Below are 17,868 nucleotides of genomic sequence, written 5' to 3'. Positions count from 1 at the left end.
CAATCCCATTACTGGGTAGGATTACAAATCATTCTATTATAAAGACACATGCACACGTATGTTCATAGTGGCACTGTTTACAATAGCAAAGACCTGAAATCCATTGAAATGCCCATTGACAATAGCCTGGACAAGAAAAATGTGGCACATATACACCATGGAATACTATACAGCCATAAAAAATGATGAGCTTGTGTCCTTTGTAGGAACATGGATGAATCTTGAAACCATGATCCTCAGCAAACTGACACAAGAACAGAAAATCAAACACTGTATGTTCTCACTCATATGCAGGTGATGAACAATGAGAAAACATGGACATAGGGAGGGGAGCATCACACACTAGGGTCTGTTGGGGGGCCAAGGGAGGGACAGTGGTGGGGAGGGGAGATTGGGGAGGGACAGCAGGAGGTAGGGAGTTGGAGAGGGATAACATGGGGAGAAATGCCAGATGTATGTGAAGAGGGGATGGAGGCAGCAAACCACATTGCCATGTGTGTACCTAAGCAACAGTCCTGCACAATCTGCCCAAGTACCCCAGAACCTAAAGTACAATTAAAAAAAACTTGCAGAACTGTACACTAAAAAGGGTGACTATACCTATATGCATATTAAACCTTAATTTTTTTAATGGTTTAAAAAATCAGCTGCTCAAAGAGGTGTAACTTGTTCAAAGGCAGAGTCAAGAGTGAAACCCAGCTTTTTAACAGCTGTGCTGAACAACGATACCAGTTGCCCTGGAGACCATCTGGTCTGAGCCTCAATTACCAAGAGATCTAGACTCTCCAGGATGTAGAAAATGGTAGATTCTGAGGAGTTGGATTTTTTTTTTTTAATTAACTGAAGCTTCCAAATCATTTTTCTTTTAACCCCTGTTGCTACCAATATTTCTAAATTGTCTGAAAATACAGTCATCCTTACTCTAATATTCAGCCACTGATTCTACCTACCATGCTTGAGAACTGCAGGGCCACATACACTCAAGTTGGGGGCCTGGTTGTATTCCTTCATGTCATTATTTGCCGTGTCACCTTGGATACGTCATTCACTCTTCCTAGACCTTGGTTTCCCTCTCTGTGAGAAGGGAATCATTTCACCATCTTAAGATCAAATGAGAATCATAGCACTACAGCTTTAGATCTTCACAATCTAATCAACTGCTTTCTTTTTATCTCAGCGGATGGGTTCCTTTGCCCAGTGGTGATAATAGCAGTCAACACATACTAATTTCTATGTGCTACGTGGCTTATAGACATTTCATCTTGCTGTCAAGCCTGTGAGCTGGTACTAACCCATCTAACAGAAGACAAAAGGGAGGCACTTAGAAATGAATTCACCTGGACCCTACAACTAAATGTAGTAGAAGTAGCAGAACCAGATTGAAGCCAGGCATCCTGATTCCAGAGCCTTCTGTTTGGCTAGTTCACCTTTCTTCCTCCCCTCTCCCTCCTCAATTTTCCACTGCCATCTTGAGAATCCACAGCTGTGTACCTTGTCCATTAGGTAACATGCACCCTGTATTGAACTTTCCCCACATGGACTTCAGGTGCCAAAATGGATTATTCTCCAATATGGAAGAGCCAGGAAAGCTATAGAGGTCCTCTGCCTCCTGTTGGCTCGGTGTCCTTTCTACGATTCCACCGAGCAAGGGTGCTGAAGGAGAGCCATGTGTAGTGGAGGGCCATTTGGCCCTGGGAGAGAGATGACAGGAGGAAGAGGAGGGAAGCCACTTTTATGGGAGCATAAGCAAGTGTCAGTGCTCTTGCTCCTCGATCCAGGAGGCTTCATTCCGGCTCATTGTTCCTCATTATCAGAGCTAACTATGTTCAGGCGAAGGGCAAGCATGTTCCTAAATTTATGTCTCTGTGTGCGACCACGACAATGCGTGTTTTGTGTGCTTCTCCCTGAAAAACTCCTCTTGTGACACAGGCGACCCAGCTTGGACTTGGTCTTTCATGTGCGTTACCCACTCCGACTGGCACCTGCTGGCAGATTTTTCTTAAAGCCTAAAACGAGGGGCTAACCTTCTCGTCTCTGCTTTTTCTTCTCCGCTACCTATCATCTTGATTTGACTCACACAAAAGTGTCTCAGTGGGAAACCCACTCAAGAAGGCTTTGACAGGGAACAATGGACAGACACCTCTACAGAGGCCGGCCCACCGCGTCGAGAGAGGGAAAACGGATTAAAGTTTAAAGATGTCATGTATGTTAACCGATCAGTATCAGTTTTATGTATTTTGTCAAAGAGACGGCAGTGAAGCTGAGCTCATGAGGGGTGAGGGGGTGCAAAGGAGGGAGACGTGGCCCCCACACACTTTGGCCAAAGGCCTCACCGGAGATAACGAGCCCAAGGAGCTGGAGTGCTTGAAAGGTAATCATGACAATAATAAGAAGAAAGGGCCCAGAGGAGATTGTCGTGGGATTGTTGTGTGTGTCAGCTTTGTCCCTCCACAATGGTCCAGGGCCAGGAGCCAGGCAGTCTCCGGGGCAGCAGAGCGGCTCCTTCAGAAAGCAGATGCCGCTCATTCAGCCCGTGTGGCTTTCTTCCAGGATAATGCTCCAATGGGCGGCAGAAGCCTGGGGAGTCATGGGTGAGGCAGGGGGAGAGGCGCCTGAAAGCCAGGGCTCCCCGCCGGCATCTCTCGTGGCCAAGCCCAGCACTGTGCACAGGAGCAAGGCTGGCCCGAAGCCTGCATGGGGCCTGGGCCCTGACCTTGCTTCTTGTTTGCCAGGGGGTTACCCACAATGCCCTGCTCTCCTGATGGGACATCAGGAGAATAGATTCAGCCCCTGGAACTTCTCTTCAATATCCCTGAAAAAAAAGTGGAATTCCCCACTCTGATTTCTTTGGACCTCTGAGCACTTTTCCTTTCACGTGAATCTCCCTTTGTGAGGGTTGCTAGAATTTTCTCAGGTCATGAATAGGCTGAAAATTGAGTATCTTTGAATCTTCTGAATAAGTCCAGACTCAGGACAAGCCCCCACATTTTTGGGGGAAGCAGTGCATGGCAAAGGCTGCATTTGTAGGTGAGCTATGTTCTATTCATCTTCCAGACTCAGGACTGTCAGCAAGGGCAGTCATCCTGGCAGGGCATGCAGTGGGGATGCCCTCTACATGGAACATTCCAGAGACCGGCAAAGGGAAGGCTCTAGAGCTGCTCTATAAGCCCGAGAGTTGAAGGCAGTGGCATGCCAGCTCCAGCACATCCTGGCTTTTGAGAGCTGATGGCTAACTTTTCAGTAATTTTTTTGCAAGCTAGCTTTTAAAAAATAACTTATGAGGCCGGGCGTAATGGCTCATGCCTATAATCCCAGCACTTTGGGAGGCCAAGGCAGGCAGATCACGTGAGATCAGGAGTTCAAGACCAGCCTGGCCAACATGGTGAAACCGTGCCTTTCCTAATAATACAAAACTTAGCAGGGCGTGGTGGCATGTGCCTGTAATCCCAGATACCTGGGAGGCTGAGGCAGGAGAATCACTTGAACACAGGAGGCCGAGGTTGCAGTGAGCCAAGATAGTGCCACTGTACTCCAACCTGGGAGACAAAATGAAACTATGTCTCAAAAAATATATAAATAAAGATTAAAATTAATTTATATAAATGTATCAAATAAATACAGCAAAGGTAACATTTAAAACTCATCTCTTCATAATTACTATTGTCTATGCCCAAGGCTATATATGATTATTGTATCTATACGGCAGAGATACTGGATAATAGTGTGTTTCTAGGCATGTCTTCCCAACTGCCTGTACTGTGATGTCACACAGAGAGCCACAGTGGAGTATTTACACCACGGAAATTGGCAAATGCCACAAATCAGGGCTTTTTCCCCTAAGTGCTAGTTGTCAAATACTTATTGGTACACTGGTTGCAGGGTGATCTGGCCAAGTTCCTTAGTCACTGGACCAAGCCACTCTCCCTCTGAAAAAAAGACACCATGGTGACAAAGGAAGAAGAGATGAAATGCCAAGTTGCTATGAAGATAAACCGTACGCAAGTATGAAGCTCAGACAAACTCCAAGCTGCTTGACCTGATATTCATGTGTGTGTGACTGTATTCATTCATTCAATCATTCAACTTATCCTTTCCTGTCTTTGTCTACATAAAAATATCTTATCGGGAAAAAATATCATTTCCAACTCCAAGACCCTTTATGAACAATCTGCTCCAGTGTCTGCCTTTAATGAATAATTCAGGGCCAAAGAGTTGATCCTGGAGGCCATGCTGGACTCAGATATGGGGGCCGGGAGAGATGAGTTCCTGGATCTGGGGACCACATCTGCCTGTGCACCCACCTGTACCCTCTTAGGGCCCCTGTCTCTGGGCCTCAGCTGAGAAGGCTGAAGCTGTGAACCCTCCCATGGGACACCTGCCGTTGAATAGGGGTGCAGAGAGGCTGAAAGACCTTCAGGGCCACACTGAGTGAATCTCACAGGGGATCTCAGGCCAGGGGAGTGATCTGTAAATTTGAGTCTGGTGGTTTTCCAAAACACATCATGCAGGCAACTCCCTCCTCCCTTCCAGAAGGCTATTCTTGATCAGGGTCCTCCTCTCTCCTGCCCCAGAGAACTCAAGGCAACAGAAATAGTAATAATAGCTCATCAGGCTGAAGTGTTAACCTCAGGCCTAAGCACTGTGGCCTTATCTGAGCCACCTAGAAGTAGGTGGTGCCTTTGTCCCCTCTTCCAGCAGAGAACACCAAGACTTTGAGAAGTTCCTTAACTTGGTCAAGCTGCTCAGCCAGAAGCCACTCATCTGAAATTCAAACTCAGGCAGTCTGAATCCAGAGTTCTCTTCCCTAACCCCTATGCTCAGATTACAAATCCAGCTGGTTCCCTACCATGCAGGTCTGATCAATGGAAATAGAAAAATAGTCTGGGAGATCGAGGCAGGTGGATCACTTGAGGTCAGGAGTTTGAGATCAGCATGGCCAACATGGTGAAACCCTGTCTCTACTAAAAATACAAAAATTAGCTGGGTGTGGTGGTGCACACCCATAGTCCCAGCCATTCAGGGGGCTGAGTTAGGAGAATCGCTTGAACCCAAGATGTGGAGGTTGCAGTGAGCTGAAATCATGCCACTGCACTCCAGCTTGGGTGACAGAGGGAGACTGTCAAAAAAAAAGAAAGGAAGGAAGGAATGAAGGAAGGGACAGAGAGAGGGATGGAGAGAGGAAAAAGAAGAGAAAAGGAGAGATAGAAAAATGGCCAGGGGAGGGAGTCTGGGGGGTAAGGAAGGGGAGGCAGGAGAGGGATGAAAACTTCAGTGTGCAAGGGAGCTGAGCTGGCTGCTGCCCCTCTGCCCTGGCTGGGCATCCCTGGGGACTCCCAGGAGGACAATCCCTTCAGGGTAAGAATCCCTCTGCCCAGCTCTGGAGTTTCCCTTCTGCCCTGACACACCGGGCTCAATATCTGCTTTGAATTATTTCACATCTTACAGGGAAGCAGCAGGAGCCGAAGTCCTGGGCACTGTGGCAGGCCAGGGAGCTCCACAGGGGCTCTGTGAGCACATACCCCCAGTCCCCAGTAGCAGACAGGACAGCAGCACTGGGCAGGCCCGCACGATGGGGCACCAGCATGGTCTTTCTTTTCCCATGGGCCTTACCAAGTTAAGGCACTTCCCAAATTGATTTCCCATTTGCTGTTTATAGTTTTGTGAGGTCAGCGTATGTAAAGAGGATGCCTTTTACAGAAAGAAGTTGATTCAAAATACCTCTGGGGTTCTGCCCACGCCACTCAGCCCTGCTGGCTCTGAAGCACAGTCTCTGGACTCTCTGTTCAGTGCTCTTTCGACTACAGCGTCAACATGCACCCCACCGCACAGGAGGCCCAGTGTTTTAGCAGCGGATAAAATCAGCGGGTCCCTGGAAATGTGCCAGTCACAGTGACCAGAAGACAAGCACCAAAGGAGAGAAATATCAGAGATTCCTATTAAGAAGCCATGTTGGGACTGATGTGAATAACACCAGGGAAAAAGGAGAAAATAATAATGTCAGACACTACATAATCCATGGAGACATGGATGGAACCTGGGTGGGGCAAATTTCAAAGGAGGCACCTTTCCCCATGGAAAGGGGGAGGAAGGGCAGAGGGCCTTGAACTTGAACTGAGCGGTTATCATACTAAGCAACACCAAGCAGATATTATTTCAGATATTCGCCACTGCAGCCCCGTGGCCTAAGGATGATCACCTCCCATCTACAAATGAGGACTCTGCATTGAGGATGATCCCTTTCCCAGGAATGGTCCTGAGATGCCCAAGGGCTCTTCCTAAAAGAATGGGAAGTAGGCTGCATGCTTCAGCATGGTGTTTAAGGGGAGGGGGTTCATTAGTCAAAGTAAGGTCCGTTAGCTGGTGAATGAATAAACAAAACGCAGCAGAGCCACACAATGAAACACTCTACAGCCACCAAAAGGACCGCAGTACTGATGATACACACTACAAGTGAACCAATCTCAAAAACATTCTCAAAGGGGATGGGTTTTCCCCTAAAAAGGAGAAAACTGGTTAAGAGAGGAAAAAAAAAAATCTCCTTGGATATGACAGTGGTTTATAGCCCTCAACCCTACCAGACAAACTCATGTTTCTTGGTATTTAATTTTTGTCTTTAGGGAGAATTTAAATTACATTTAATTTTTCCTCCTTGGGAGAGGAGTGGATAATGAAAAAATTGTTTGAGACACTGTGCTGAGTAAAAGAAGCCAGACACACGAAAGAGCGTGTGTCGTATGATTCCATGTACATGCAATGTGCAAAAAGGCAAATCCGCAGAGGAGGGAAGCAGATTAGCAGCTGCCTGGGGCCGGGCGTGGGAACAGGGAGTGACTACAGCTGAGCAAAGGGAGCTTTTGGGGGTGACGAAAATGTTCTAAACTTGCATTGTGGTGATGGTTGCACAACTCTGTAAATTTCCTAAAAGTCATTGAATTGTACGTCTCAAACAAGTGAGTTTTCTGGTATCTCAATTATACTTCCATGTAGCTATTTAAAAACAAAAAAAAAAAAAAAAAAGGAAGAACAGAGGCTTGGTGATCTGAGAGGCCCAGGTCCAGTTATGGTTCCTTACTCCCGTGCCCCAGACCGGTGGCTCCAGGCCTCAGTGTCCACATCTGTAAAATGAGGTCTCTACCAGAGCCTTAGAGGCAATGCAGATCCAATGAGATGTGTTTAAAGGCCTTAGCACAGTAATGTGAGGGTTTAAGGTGGGGTGGTTTCAAAACCCTAACTGAGCCAACAGAGAACTCCTCATCTTTCAGGCCCCAGGTAAGATAGCATCTCCTCAAAAGGCCTTCCTTGACCCCTGGAGGTTGCTGCTCAGGTGTTTACCTCCCTGAGGCACTTACTCTAAGCCCTTTTGTGTGCTGGTGATTGTCTGTCTGTCCCTAAGCCCCACTCCTGGCATGTTCGCTTCAGGCCAACAAGGATCTTACCCTCCTTGTAAAGGCACCCTGAGGGGCACAAAGCAGGGGCATATAAATATTAAGTAACAATAATTATTATTGGTTGTATACCAAGTGAATGTGGCCAGATGAAGTAAGTTTGTTCACCAGAAAGCCGCAAATTTCTGGAGGCTTCTTACCCTCAGAAAGACCTCTCTATCAGGTGTGTGAAAGAGTGAATCATTCTGGGGATAAAAACAACTTGCTTTAGTGATATTGATTCATTTGCCCTGCATAGCTAGTGCAGTGATTCTTACCCTGGGGCCCATGAGATGACGGAAAACACACACACCATGCTGTTTGTGTCCAAGAACCTACATTTTCTTTGGGGTGACGGTCATTAGCACTTACCAGAATCTCTACGGGGTTCACGATGGAAACAAGTGCTCCAGGTGCTCCAGGTAAAATGAAAACTCCCAAGTGTGGTGACCATGCTTGCCTCCAAGCCTACCCCATCTCCCTCTCTCTCTCCCTCTTTCTCACAAACCCATCTGAAGCTCCAGTCTTCATGGGGAATCTGAGGCTGGGCAGTGACAGGGAATCTCCATGAAATGGATCACAAACCAGAGCTGAGACAGGCGCCGTCAGTCCTCAGCATCTGTTCCTGGAAGAAGCAGCTGTGAAATTAGAACTTGGGACCGGTCACATAGGAAGCTAGCTGCAGGGAGGCACAGTGAGAGAACATCCCTCTGCCCCTCAGCCATCTACCTGGCGCAAAGGTGGAGAGAGGCAGGCGCCGTCCACGAGGGCGGAGCAGGGCCTGGTGGGTAGCACCTGAGGCTGCATGGCCCACAGGCTCCTGCTGATCCTCCAGGTGTGTGCACTGGAGCAAAAGAGTGAGGGGAGAGAAAAGCCAGGTATCTACCGCGAATGTACCTAAGCCATGTGCTCTTAAAACAAGGTGTCGGACAGCGAGGGGCCCGGGAAACCAGCTCCTATTCTCTGAACACTGTGACCCTTAAAGAATAAAAACAAGAAGGGAGAGGCTGGGGACGGGCTAATTACACCTACCAAGCGACAAATCACTTGGAAAACATAAATACGTTTTCAAGGACACTCCTCCACTCATGATGCTAAAGTGTTTTTCTTTCAAACCCCAGCAAGAAAATCCAAGGGATGAAACAAACTTCGCTTATTTTAGTTTCTACTCAATTACCTGTTAATGGAAAAAATCTGGCACCAGCCATAATGAGGCAGGCATGAGCTCACTGGCGCGGGGGTCGGCCCTGTCAGGGAAGGCTGCAACAAGCGCAGCCTTTATCTGCCTCTCTATAACCCTTTCAAACTCGCTGTCAGGGAGCCCACATTGAGCAGGCTGGAGAGGAGGAACTTGGGACCCGCTCCAGGCCTCCGAGGCCCTCTGGGAAAAGGAAAATTGTTGTTGGCAAGTCTGTCTGGCTCCAGAAATTGATCCAGTGCCCCCCACTTGTCCGAGCAGCAGCAGACAGGGCTAAGAATTTTGTTATAATTAAATAACAGAGTGCTGATTGGTTGCTGGAGGTGGTCTTGAAACTGGTGTTTAAAAGCAGAGGAGAACAACGGTTACTATTCATAGGAAAAGCCCAGAGTCTTAAAAATCCATCTGTTTCATTCCCAAATTTAGGCCAAAAAAATGCTCACTTGCTGTCTTTAAAAATACCACCTGCTTTGCGATGTTGTATAATGTGCCATTATATAAGGTGGAGGGGGCGGAGGGGAGGGCGGGGTGGGAGGACGCCGTGCAGTGGGCAGAGCCCCTTCCTGAGGAAAACAGCCTTGCAGAGGGCCAGGTTGCCCACTCCAAAGGCCAAGCCTCCACCTCCAATGCCCAACACTGGCCTTGAAGCACCAAGAGTCTTCCAAGAATTATTTCAGGAGGCTGCAATCAGGAACCCCCGATTATCGGGCCCTGGTGACTACAGACGTCCATCCTACATCCATCTGGCCTTAGGAGTCAGCCATCGCAGTTTGCAACCAACGCTGGTTTGGGTGGTGATCTTGCCCCATTGCCCACTACAGCTGGGCTGCAGAGTGAGACCATGGCTCCTGGGACTGCGAGAAGGAGAAGCGTCCCGGCCCCCTTAGCCTGGTGGCTGGCCACTTGCATCTTCCTCCACACAGCCCCCCAACCCAGGACATTAGCTTCCTAATGGGACAGCTGTTTCTACCAAGCAGACAAATGTCCCTGTCTAGCCTAACCCTGATGGAGTTTCCCAAGGTTCCGAGAAATGTTGGGACTCTGTTTCTTCTTAAGATTCTTATTCACAGGGTAGGTGAAAAGAGGGGAGGTGGGACTCTGTAGTCACAGGCTAATTATAATCCCAGATCTGCCACTTTTTGGCTGACCCATCCTGAACCCACCACTTCACGGCTTCCCTTGACAATGGAATCAGGAAGACTTAGATCCCAGTATTTGGGTGAATAACAAATAAAATAATGCATGCTGCCCCAGACGCCTGGGAGCCACATACGGTGCCTGGCACATCGAAGGCAGCGCTAGCAGGTGGCGGCTGGATTTCCACGAGCTTCACACTCAAGCCCTCCATTGCACTGGAGTCCCCAAACCTGAAAATCACCCAAGATCAGGAACAAGCCTTGGAGCTGGCAGCAGGGTTAGAATTCCCCACATCAAAGCGAGCCAGTAGAGAATTCGAGGCAACAGGTAGTTAAGAGAAAGATCCCTAGTCTAGATTGCAAGGAATCATGGCATCCAGCCAAGATCCAGCCAGCACCCAGCTGTGTGGCTTCAGGCAAGACACTCCTGGGACCCCTTCTCTGAGCTTTAGTTTCCTCTGGTCCTTCTATCCAGATCTTAAGGACTAGGTGGTCAGATTCTGTTGCAAGCATGTGCTTTTTCCTGCAAGTCCCTCCTGGAATTTCTACCCAGAAAGATAAAGCTTAGATGTCTCCACACCTCCTCCTGGACATTCTGAGGCCCTAGGGGGAGAGGGACTAAACAAGGAGCCCCAGGACCTGTGTGAGTTCCCTCCACGTCCTGACACCAGAAACAAGCTTGAATCTCAGTAACATGCCCAAGACTTCCCATTTCTACTCTCCCTTCAACTCTTACACCCCGTAAAGCAAATAGACACCAGGGTGATTTCTAGCAGAGGGTTATTGGAAACAGTTATTAATAGGAATTTAATGTTTTATTATTATGTATTCTTAGAGGCCATTCTAGAAGCCCCACTGCATCTACATTTTTCACTATGAATTTCTTGCCACAGTTGGTCTCATAAAGCTCACAGGCATGTGGGTGAGGAGTTGGCCACTACATAGCTTGTTTGGTTTTATTTTAAGGAGCAACCAGCACTCTCTTTAGAATCCAGAGGAAGTTAACATTGCTTAACCAGAATTCTTCATAATTCCATAAGTCAAGTGAATAGGGGACATTAAATCTTTTTTCAAAAGGCTTGTTTTGGCCGGGTGTGGTGGCTCACACCTATAATCCTAGCACATTGGGAGGCTGAGGCGGGAGGATTGCCTGAGCTCAGGAGTTCAAGACCAGCCTGGGCAACATGGTGAAACCCCGTCTCCACTAAAAATAATTTATAAAAAATTACCTGGGCATGGTGGTGCGTGCCTGTAGTCCCAGCCACTCGGGAGGCTGGGGCAGGATAATTGCTTGAACCTGGGAGGCAGAGGCTGCAGTGAGCCAAGATCACACCATTGCACTCCAGCCTGGGCAACAGAGAGAGACACTGTCTCAAAATAAATAAATAATAACTGTTTTCATGATTTAGCCATGGTGGCTTCCTGCTTGGGCTCCACTTGATAGACCATATGACAGCCATAGCTCCCATGTTTAGTTACTGGTTCTAGATGATGCACACAACCTAGAGGCCTTTTATTTCCCTTACTCACCTAGGATCAGCTTCACCATTTCAGCAGAATGGAGCATATTTAATCTATGAGAAAAATTCAGAGGAATCCTGAGGGCACTGGATGAAAACTACTCATCTATTATATGACAACTACGGTTTACTTATCCTTTCTACCGCTGTGGGCAGGCAGGCAGCTCATGTCCAGTTTTTGGCCATTGTGAATAAAGCTGCCATGACCGTCTGCTAAGATAAAACGTAACCCATTTGGGTAGCCCTCTTTGTGAATTACCTAGTTCTGTTTTTCAGTTTTGTTTTGCTTTTTGCCCATATTTAATTGGTTGAGGTATCTTTTCTTTGGATTTTTAGGAATTCTTTTTACCTCTCAGTATTTGTCCTTTGTCAGATAAATGTGTTACAAATATTATCTCCTGGACCATGGCTTGCTTTTTCACTTTTTAGATAAGTTTATGGTAAACACTTTCAGCAAACTAAAGCTAGAAAAGAATTTTCAGACTGGGTGCAGGGGCTCACACCTGTAATCCCAGCACTTTGAAAAGCCGAGGCAGGCGGATCACTTGAGGTCAAGAGTTCGAGACCAGCCTGACCAACATGGTGAAACCCCATCTCCATTAAAAATACAAATATTAGCTGAGCATGGTGGCAGATGCCTGTATACCAGCTACTTGGGAGGCTGAGGCAAGAGAATTGCTTGAACCCGGGAGATGGAGGTTGTAGTGAGCCAAGATTGTACAAAAAAGAATTTTCCTAACTTGGCAAACTGTATCTACAAAAACATACAGCTAACACTATAATTAATAGAGAAACAGTGAATGATTTTTCTGAGTTCAGAAAAGCATCAAGAAAGCCGTCATCACCACTCCTATTCAACATTCCATTGGAGGCTCTCACCAGTGCAAGAGGATTGAAATCTCTCAGCTTCAGTTTACTTCAGTATAAAATGGGGGCAATAACTATACCTACTTCACCCGATTCTTGTACAAATTAAAGGAGATAACGGGTAATTCATGCCATCCTTGGCAAATTGTATTATTTTTGTGCCCAGTTATTCTTCCCAAAAATAGAATTATACAACCATGCCCTTTGCCGTTTGATTGTATTGTTCCTTTAAATATAGGCAGAGAATACTTTCCCAATCTATTGATGGGCAGCTGGGCCATGTTTTGGCTGATGGAATATGGTTGGAATTGACAACATGCCAGTTTCAAACTGAGTCCTTAAGAAAACCCATATTTTTCTATCATAACTATAGGGATATGCCCTGGGTAGCCACTATCTCTGAAAAAGAAACATGTTCAACAGACCTGAACCCAACTTAGCCTCGTGCCAAACTCAGCCAATCACATGGGAGTCACAGCCAACTCACAGACCAAACGGCAAGAGAAGAAATGCTTGCTCTTGTAAGCCACTGAGTTTTGAGATAGTGAATTAACAGCCTTATTGCAGAAATAGCTGAAAATATATTTGGCATATAATTAGTGTTTAATAAATGGTAGCTACTTAACTTATGCCCCAGTTTTATAACCTGAAAATTAGGAATAATACTACAACATCGAGTTGTTAAAATAATTAAGACATCTAATATACGTGTAAAGCATTATATTTCTGAAGATGTACTCCAAGGAACATTAATTCAGAAGGAAATTAATAAGCAGTACACTCTCAAGAAAGTTTTCTATGGTCAATTACATTTGGGAAATGTGGTAGGTAGAGTGAAAGAGGGTCCTTTTTGGCAGACTTTCATAAAGCCTTGTAAATGAATGAGCATTCTGAATTCTAAGAGGAGGCAAAGTATGAGATGTTACCCAAATAGATTTGACCAAGAAGACTCCATGGGGTCTAAGTGCCCCATGGAACCCATTTGGGGAAATACTGGTGTAACGCTTAATAAATGTCCATCAATAAACTTTACTCCATTACCTAAATTTTATATACCACACATATAGCATTTTATATATTGAAACTTTTATATTCAATGTATGATGGCTAATATGTTCAGACTTGGCTTCTAAACATTTTTACCCTAACCATAGTAAAAAAGATTTTACAAAATACAGTACACACATACAGTAATAGATTCTATTTTCTATTTCATTCCATCTTTTTTTTTCTTTTTTTGGAGACAAAGTCTCACTCTGTCACCCATGCTGGAGTGCAGTGGTTTGATCTCGGCTCACTGCAACCTCCACTTCCCAGGTTCAAGCGATTCTTGTGCCTCGGCCTCCCAAGTAGCTGGGACTACAGGCATGCACCAACATGCCCAGCTAATTTTTGTATTTTTAGTAGAGATGGGGTTTTGCCATGTTGGCCAGGCTGGTCTTGAACTCCTGACCTCAAGTGATCCACTCACCTCAGCCTCCCAAAGTGCTAAGATTACAGACATGAGTCACTGCGCCGTGCCCGTTCAACCTTATTTTTTAAAAATACTGGTCTTGTTCCACAAAATCTATCTCCTGACCTATGGATGGATTGCAAGCCACAATCTGAAAAACACTATATAATACGTATATAAAATATTAGAATAGAATATATACTTCTAATTTTCTTCCAATTCCTGGATCATATAACTTTTAGTGCTGAGTCCAAAATGGCTCAATTTATGTAATTATCCACTGGCTTTATTGGTATTACATGCACAGATACCAGAATAAGAAAAGAAAACTGCACAAAATCGGGGAGAAAGCGCGCCTGGTGGTGCCACAGCAAAAGCCTCGCACAAGGCTGTGGACCAAATTGGCTCTACCCTCCACATCTCCCTATTTACCCCGAAGAGCTGTCTTTATAATAAGAAATACAACATGGTATTTAGCTATGCAGGCTCCTAAGTCAGGCTGCCTGGGTTCAAATCTTAGGCTCTCTGCTTCCCAGATACATGTTTTTAGGGAAGCAACTTAACCCCTCTAAGCATCACTTTCTACATCTGTAAAATGAACATAAAAGCAATTTCCATCCCCATAAGTATTCGAAAAGAAATGCAAGTTGAGTTTTTAGCAAATTCTTTCAAGATTATCCTTGCATAAAACTCCTAGGAAGGAGCTTGTCCAGGCCTCAGGAATGTTGGTGTTGCCTTTCCTTAAAAACTCCAGCCGATAAGATGGTGGAGACCCAGAAAAACTGGAGACCAAGTCGGCTTCACCCAGACTTACATGCCAGCTCCTAGAACAGTGCCTGGTGTAAGCAGGTGCCCAAGAAGTAGTCACTAAGTGAATGAAAGTGCTTATAACTCCCATCAAGTGTATCCATGAGGTGCCAGCTTCAAAAAAAACCCAGCCTCAGAACTCACCAGTGCTGCTCACGGGACATGGGCCAGAGTTCATGGCAGGCCTCCCTCATGGCCACGTGCCTGGAAACGCGGAAGCCGATATGGAATGGGAGATGAAGAAGCCAACCCCAGATGGGAACTCTTTAGAAAATCGAATCTATGGCCCTGTTCATTCGTGATTCCCAGCTCTGGTTTGTGGCACTTGCCTCCGGCACCACTCACAAGAGACTTTTAGGCTACTCCTCAGTTTCTTTGCAAAGGGCTTTAATTGAAAACACATTTCTATGCCACATTTCTATACCACAAAAAAGCAACACAGCCAGGGCTGTGGCCCCCCAAAGACTAGAAGTCGTTTTCATAAGGCCATTAAGTTGCAGGTAAAATGAATGACTGCGGATGCATCACAATGTCTGTGCCTGGGTTGTGTAGTTGTGTCTTCTGCATCTGGATCTTTGTGATTCTCTCACTTGGGCGTGAAGAGTTGGACTAACCAGCAGAATCCCAAAGAGAAATAATGAAAACAATAATCCCAGCACTTTGGGAAGACCGGGTCGGCAGATCACCTGAGGTTAGGAGTTCAAGACCAGCCTGGCCAACATGGTGAAACCCCATCTCTAATAAAAAGACAAAAATTAGGCCAGGCACAGTAGCTCATGCCTGTAATTCCAGCATTTTGGGAGGCCAAGGAGGGGAGATCACCTGAGGTTGGGAGTTCAAGACCAGCCTGACCAATATGGAGAAACCTGGTCTCTACTAAAAATACAAAAATTAGCCAGGTGGTAGCATATGCTTTTAGACCCAGCTAATTGGGAGGCTGAGGCAGAAGAATCTCTTGATCCCGGGAGGTGGAGGTTGCAGTGAGCCAAGATCACTCCATTGCACTCCAGCCTGGACAACCAGAGTGAAACTCCATCTCAAAAAGAAAATTAGCTGTGCATGGTGGCAGGCACCTGTAGTCCCAGCTACTCAGGAGGCTGAGGCAGGAGAATCACTTGAAACTGGAAGAAGGTTACAGTGAGCCAAGATCTCACCACTGCACTCCTGCCTGGGCAACACAGCGAGACTCTGTCTCAAAAAAAAAGAAAAAGAGAGAAAAAAAAAAACAAAAAAACAAAAAAACAAATAGAAGACTGGCCTTTGGCTTTTATATTAATAATAAACACCATGACCTACTCTTCCAGCACTCTGCATCTTAGCCCTCATATAAATCTGTCCAGATCAACACCACTGTCATCACTTGTTAGCCGAAGAAACAAAGACTCAGAGAGATGAAGGAATTACCCCAGGACACACAGCAAGAGAGTCAGATGTGGGATCCTCCAAGCTCAGATTCACTCTACTGCCCCCAGCTGCTTCCTTTCTTGAAATCCTGCATCCAGCTGCAAGGCCCTCTGACCCCACATGAATCCACATCATCAGGGGGAAAAAAAAATGAACCTTTAATATCTGAAAAGCCATCTCCTGTAAAAAATTGCTTTTTACAGTGGGCCTGTCCAAGACCACCACCAATAGTGGAACAACTGCCCCATTCTGAAGAGTTCTGTGCTAAGACTCTGCAGCTGGCAAATGATTCTGTAGTGGGCTGAATGGTGCCCCCCCCAAAATATATATCCACGTCCTAATCCTGTTGAAACTTGTGTTGCTTTATATGGCAAAATATGTGATTAAGTTAAAGATCTAAAGAAAAGGGATATTTATCCAGAATTATCTAAGGAGGCCCTAAATATAAAACATGTATCCTTATAAGAGCAGGGCAGAGGAAGCTTTGGAACAGACAGAGGAGAATGCGATGTGAAGATGGACGCAGAGATTGGAGTGATGTGGCTTCAATCCACAGAACGCCAAGGATTACAGGCAGCCACTGGAAGCTGAAACAGACACAGAACACTGGAAGCTGAAACAGACACAGAGCCTCCAGAGCCTTGGAGGAAGCTCGGCCCTGCCACCACTTTGATTTCAGACTTGGTTTCCGAGGCTGTGCAAGAGCAAATTTCTGTTGTTTTAAACCACCACATTTGTGGTGATTCATTACGGCAGCCACAGGAAACATACGCCCTACTAATATGCAAACATCGTTGGCTAAGCCCCAATAGAGGCTGAAAGTGACATGGCTCCGTGGGTGAGAGTTATAGTTTCCCAGATACTGTTTCAGGGTCTCTTAGTAACAGAAAACCCATAGATTGACTCTTACAGATGAAATTAGAAGATGCTGTTTGAAAAGAAACTCTTGAGGTAAGAATAAATCAGAGAGAGAGGAAGTGCTGAAGAGCAAAGACTTGGCTGAGCATTTGGGAAACCGGAGCTTGGGCTGCTGAGGACACAAGCCTGGGAGAAAAGAAGTTCTGTCTTGGGTGGAGAGATCCTTCAAGTACCAATGACGTGTTGTAAGGCAGGCAAGCATGTGACTTGGTGACCAATATTTTGAATTTTAGAGAGATGGGCACCCTGGCTGGGTGACAGCACAGGGACTGCCCCCTGCCTTTCTTCTGGCCCTCGTAACAAGGGTACTGAGTGACATTCCAGCGTGGCCGAAAGGATGACGTCAGTCACCGCCACCCTGAAAGTTGTGAGAACACAAAACTTGGAAGCCTCATGGAAAGTTTGCATTTTGCTGCTTCTCACAATATGGGTGTTGAGTTGAACAACCTCTTTCCTTCAAAACATACATATTGAGCACCCCACTATGTGCCCGGCACTAAACCAAGACCCCGGAATACAGCAGTGAACACAAAAGCCACAATCCTCTCAACTTGGAGGGCTCTCCAGTGAAATGGGTTTCAACTGGAAGTAATTTTGTCCTCCAGGGGACATCTGGCAATGTCTGGAGAGGTTTCTGGCTGTCATGACTGGGGGGTGGGGAATGGGGGGAGGAGGGAGCAGGGGTGACAGGTTATCTAGTGGGTGGAGGCCAGGGCTGTTAACATCCTACAATGCAGAGGTCAGGCCCCTGCAACTAACAATTATCTAGCCCAAAATGTCATGAGTGCTGAGGTTGAGAAACACCGTGTGACTGGAGTGACCTAAGCAGATGACAGCCACTTTCGTGATGGTAGTTAGCGGGTCAAAGGAGACCAAAAGACAGAGGCCTGGAAGAGCACACAGGAGGGAGATGATCAACCCTTGAGGGTTTGGGACCATTTCCCCAACAAAGGGATGCCTTCCCCAAGACCTGAAGCATAAGGGAAGTTTTCCAGGCAGGAAGAGCAAAAATGGTTTTAGGTAAGCTTAACTCCATAGTCCAGCTAGAGAGGAAAGGGAGTGAGCCAGTGTGTGAGGCAGAGGAGGTGGAGGAAACAAGGAAATCCTCTGAAAGGACCATTCCCTCACTTCTGTTTTGAAG

Source organism: Sapajus apella, unplaced genomic scaffold, assembly GCF_009761245.1.
Source record: "Sapajus apella isolate SASKATOON/1434 unplaced genomic scaffold, GSC_monkey_1.0 scaffold13, whole genome shotgun sequence".
Taxonomy (NCBI): Eukaryota; Metazoa; Chordata; class Mammalia; order Primates; family Cebidae; genus Sapajus; species Sapajus apella.
Note: the sequence above shows the minus strand (reverse complement) of the source record.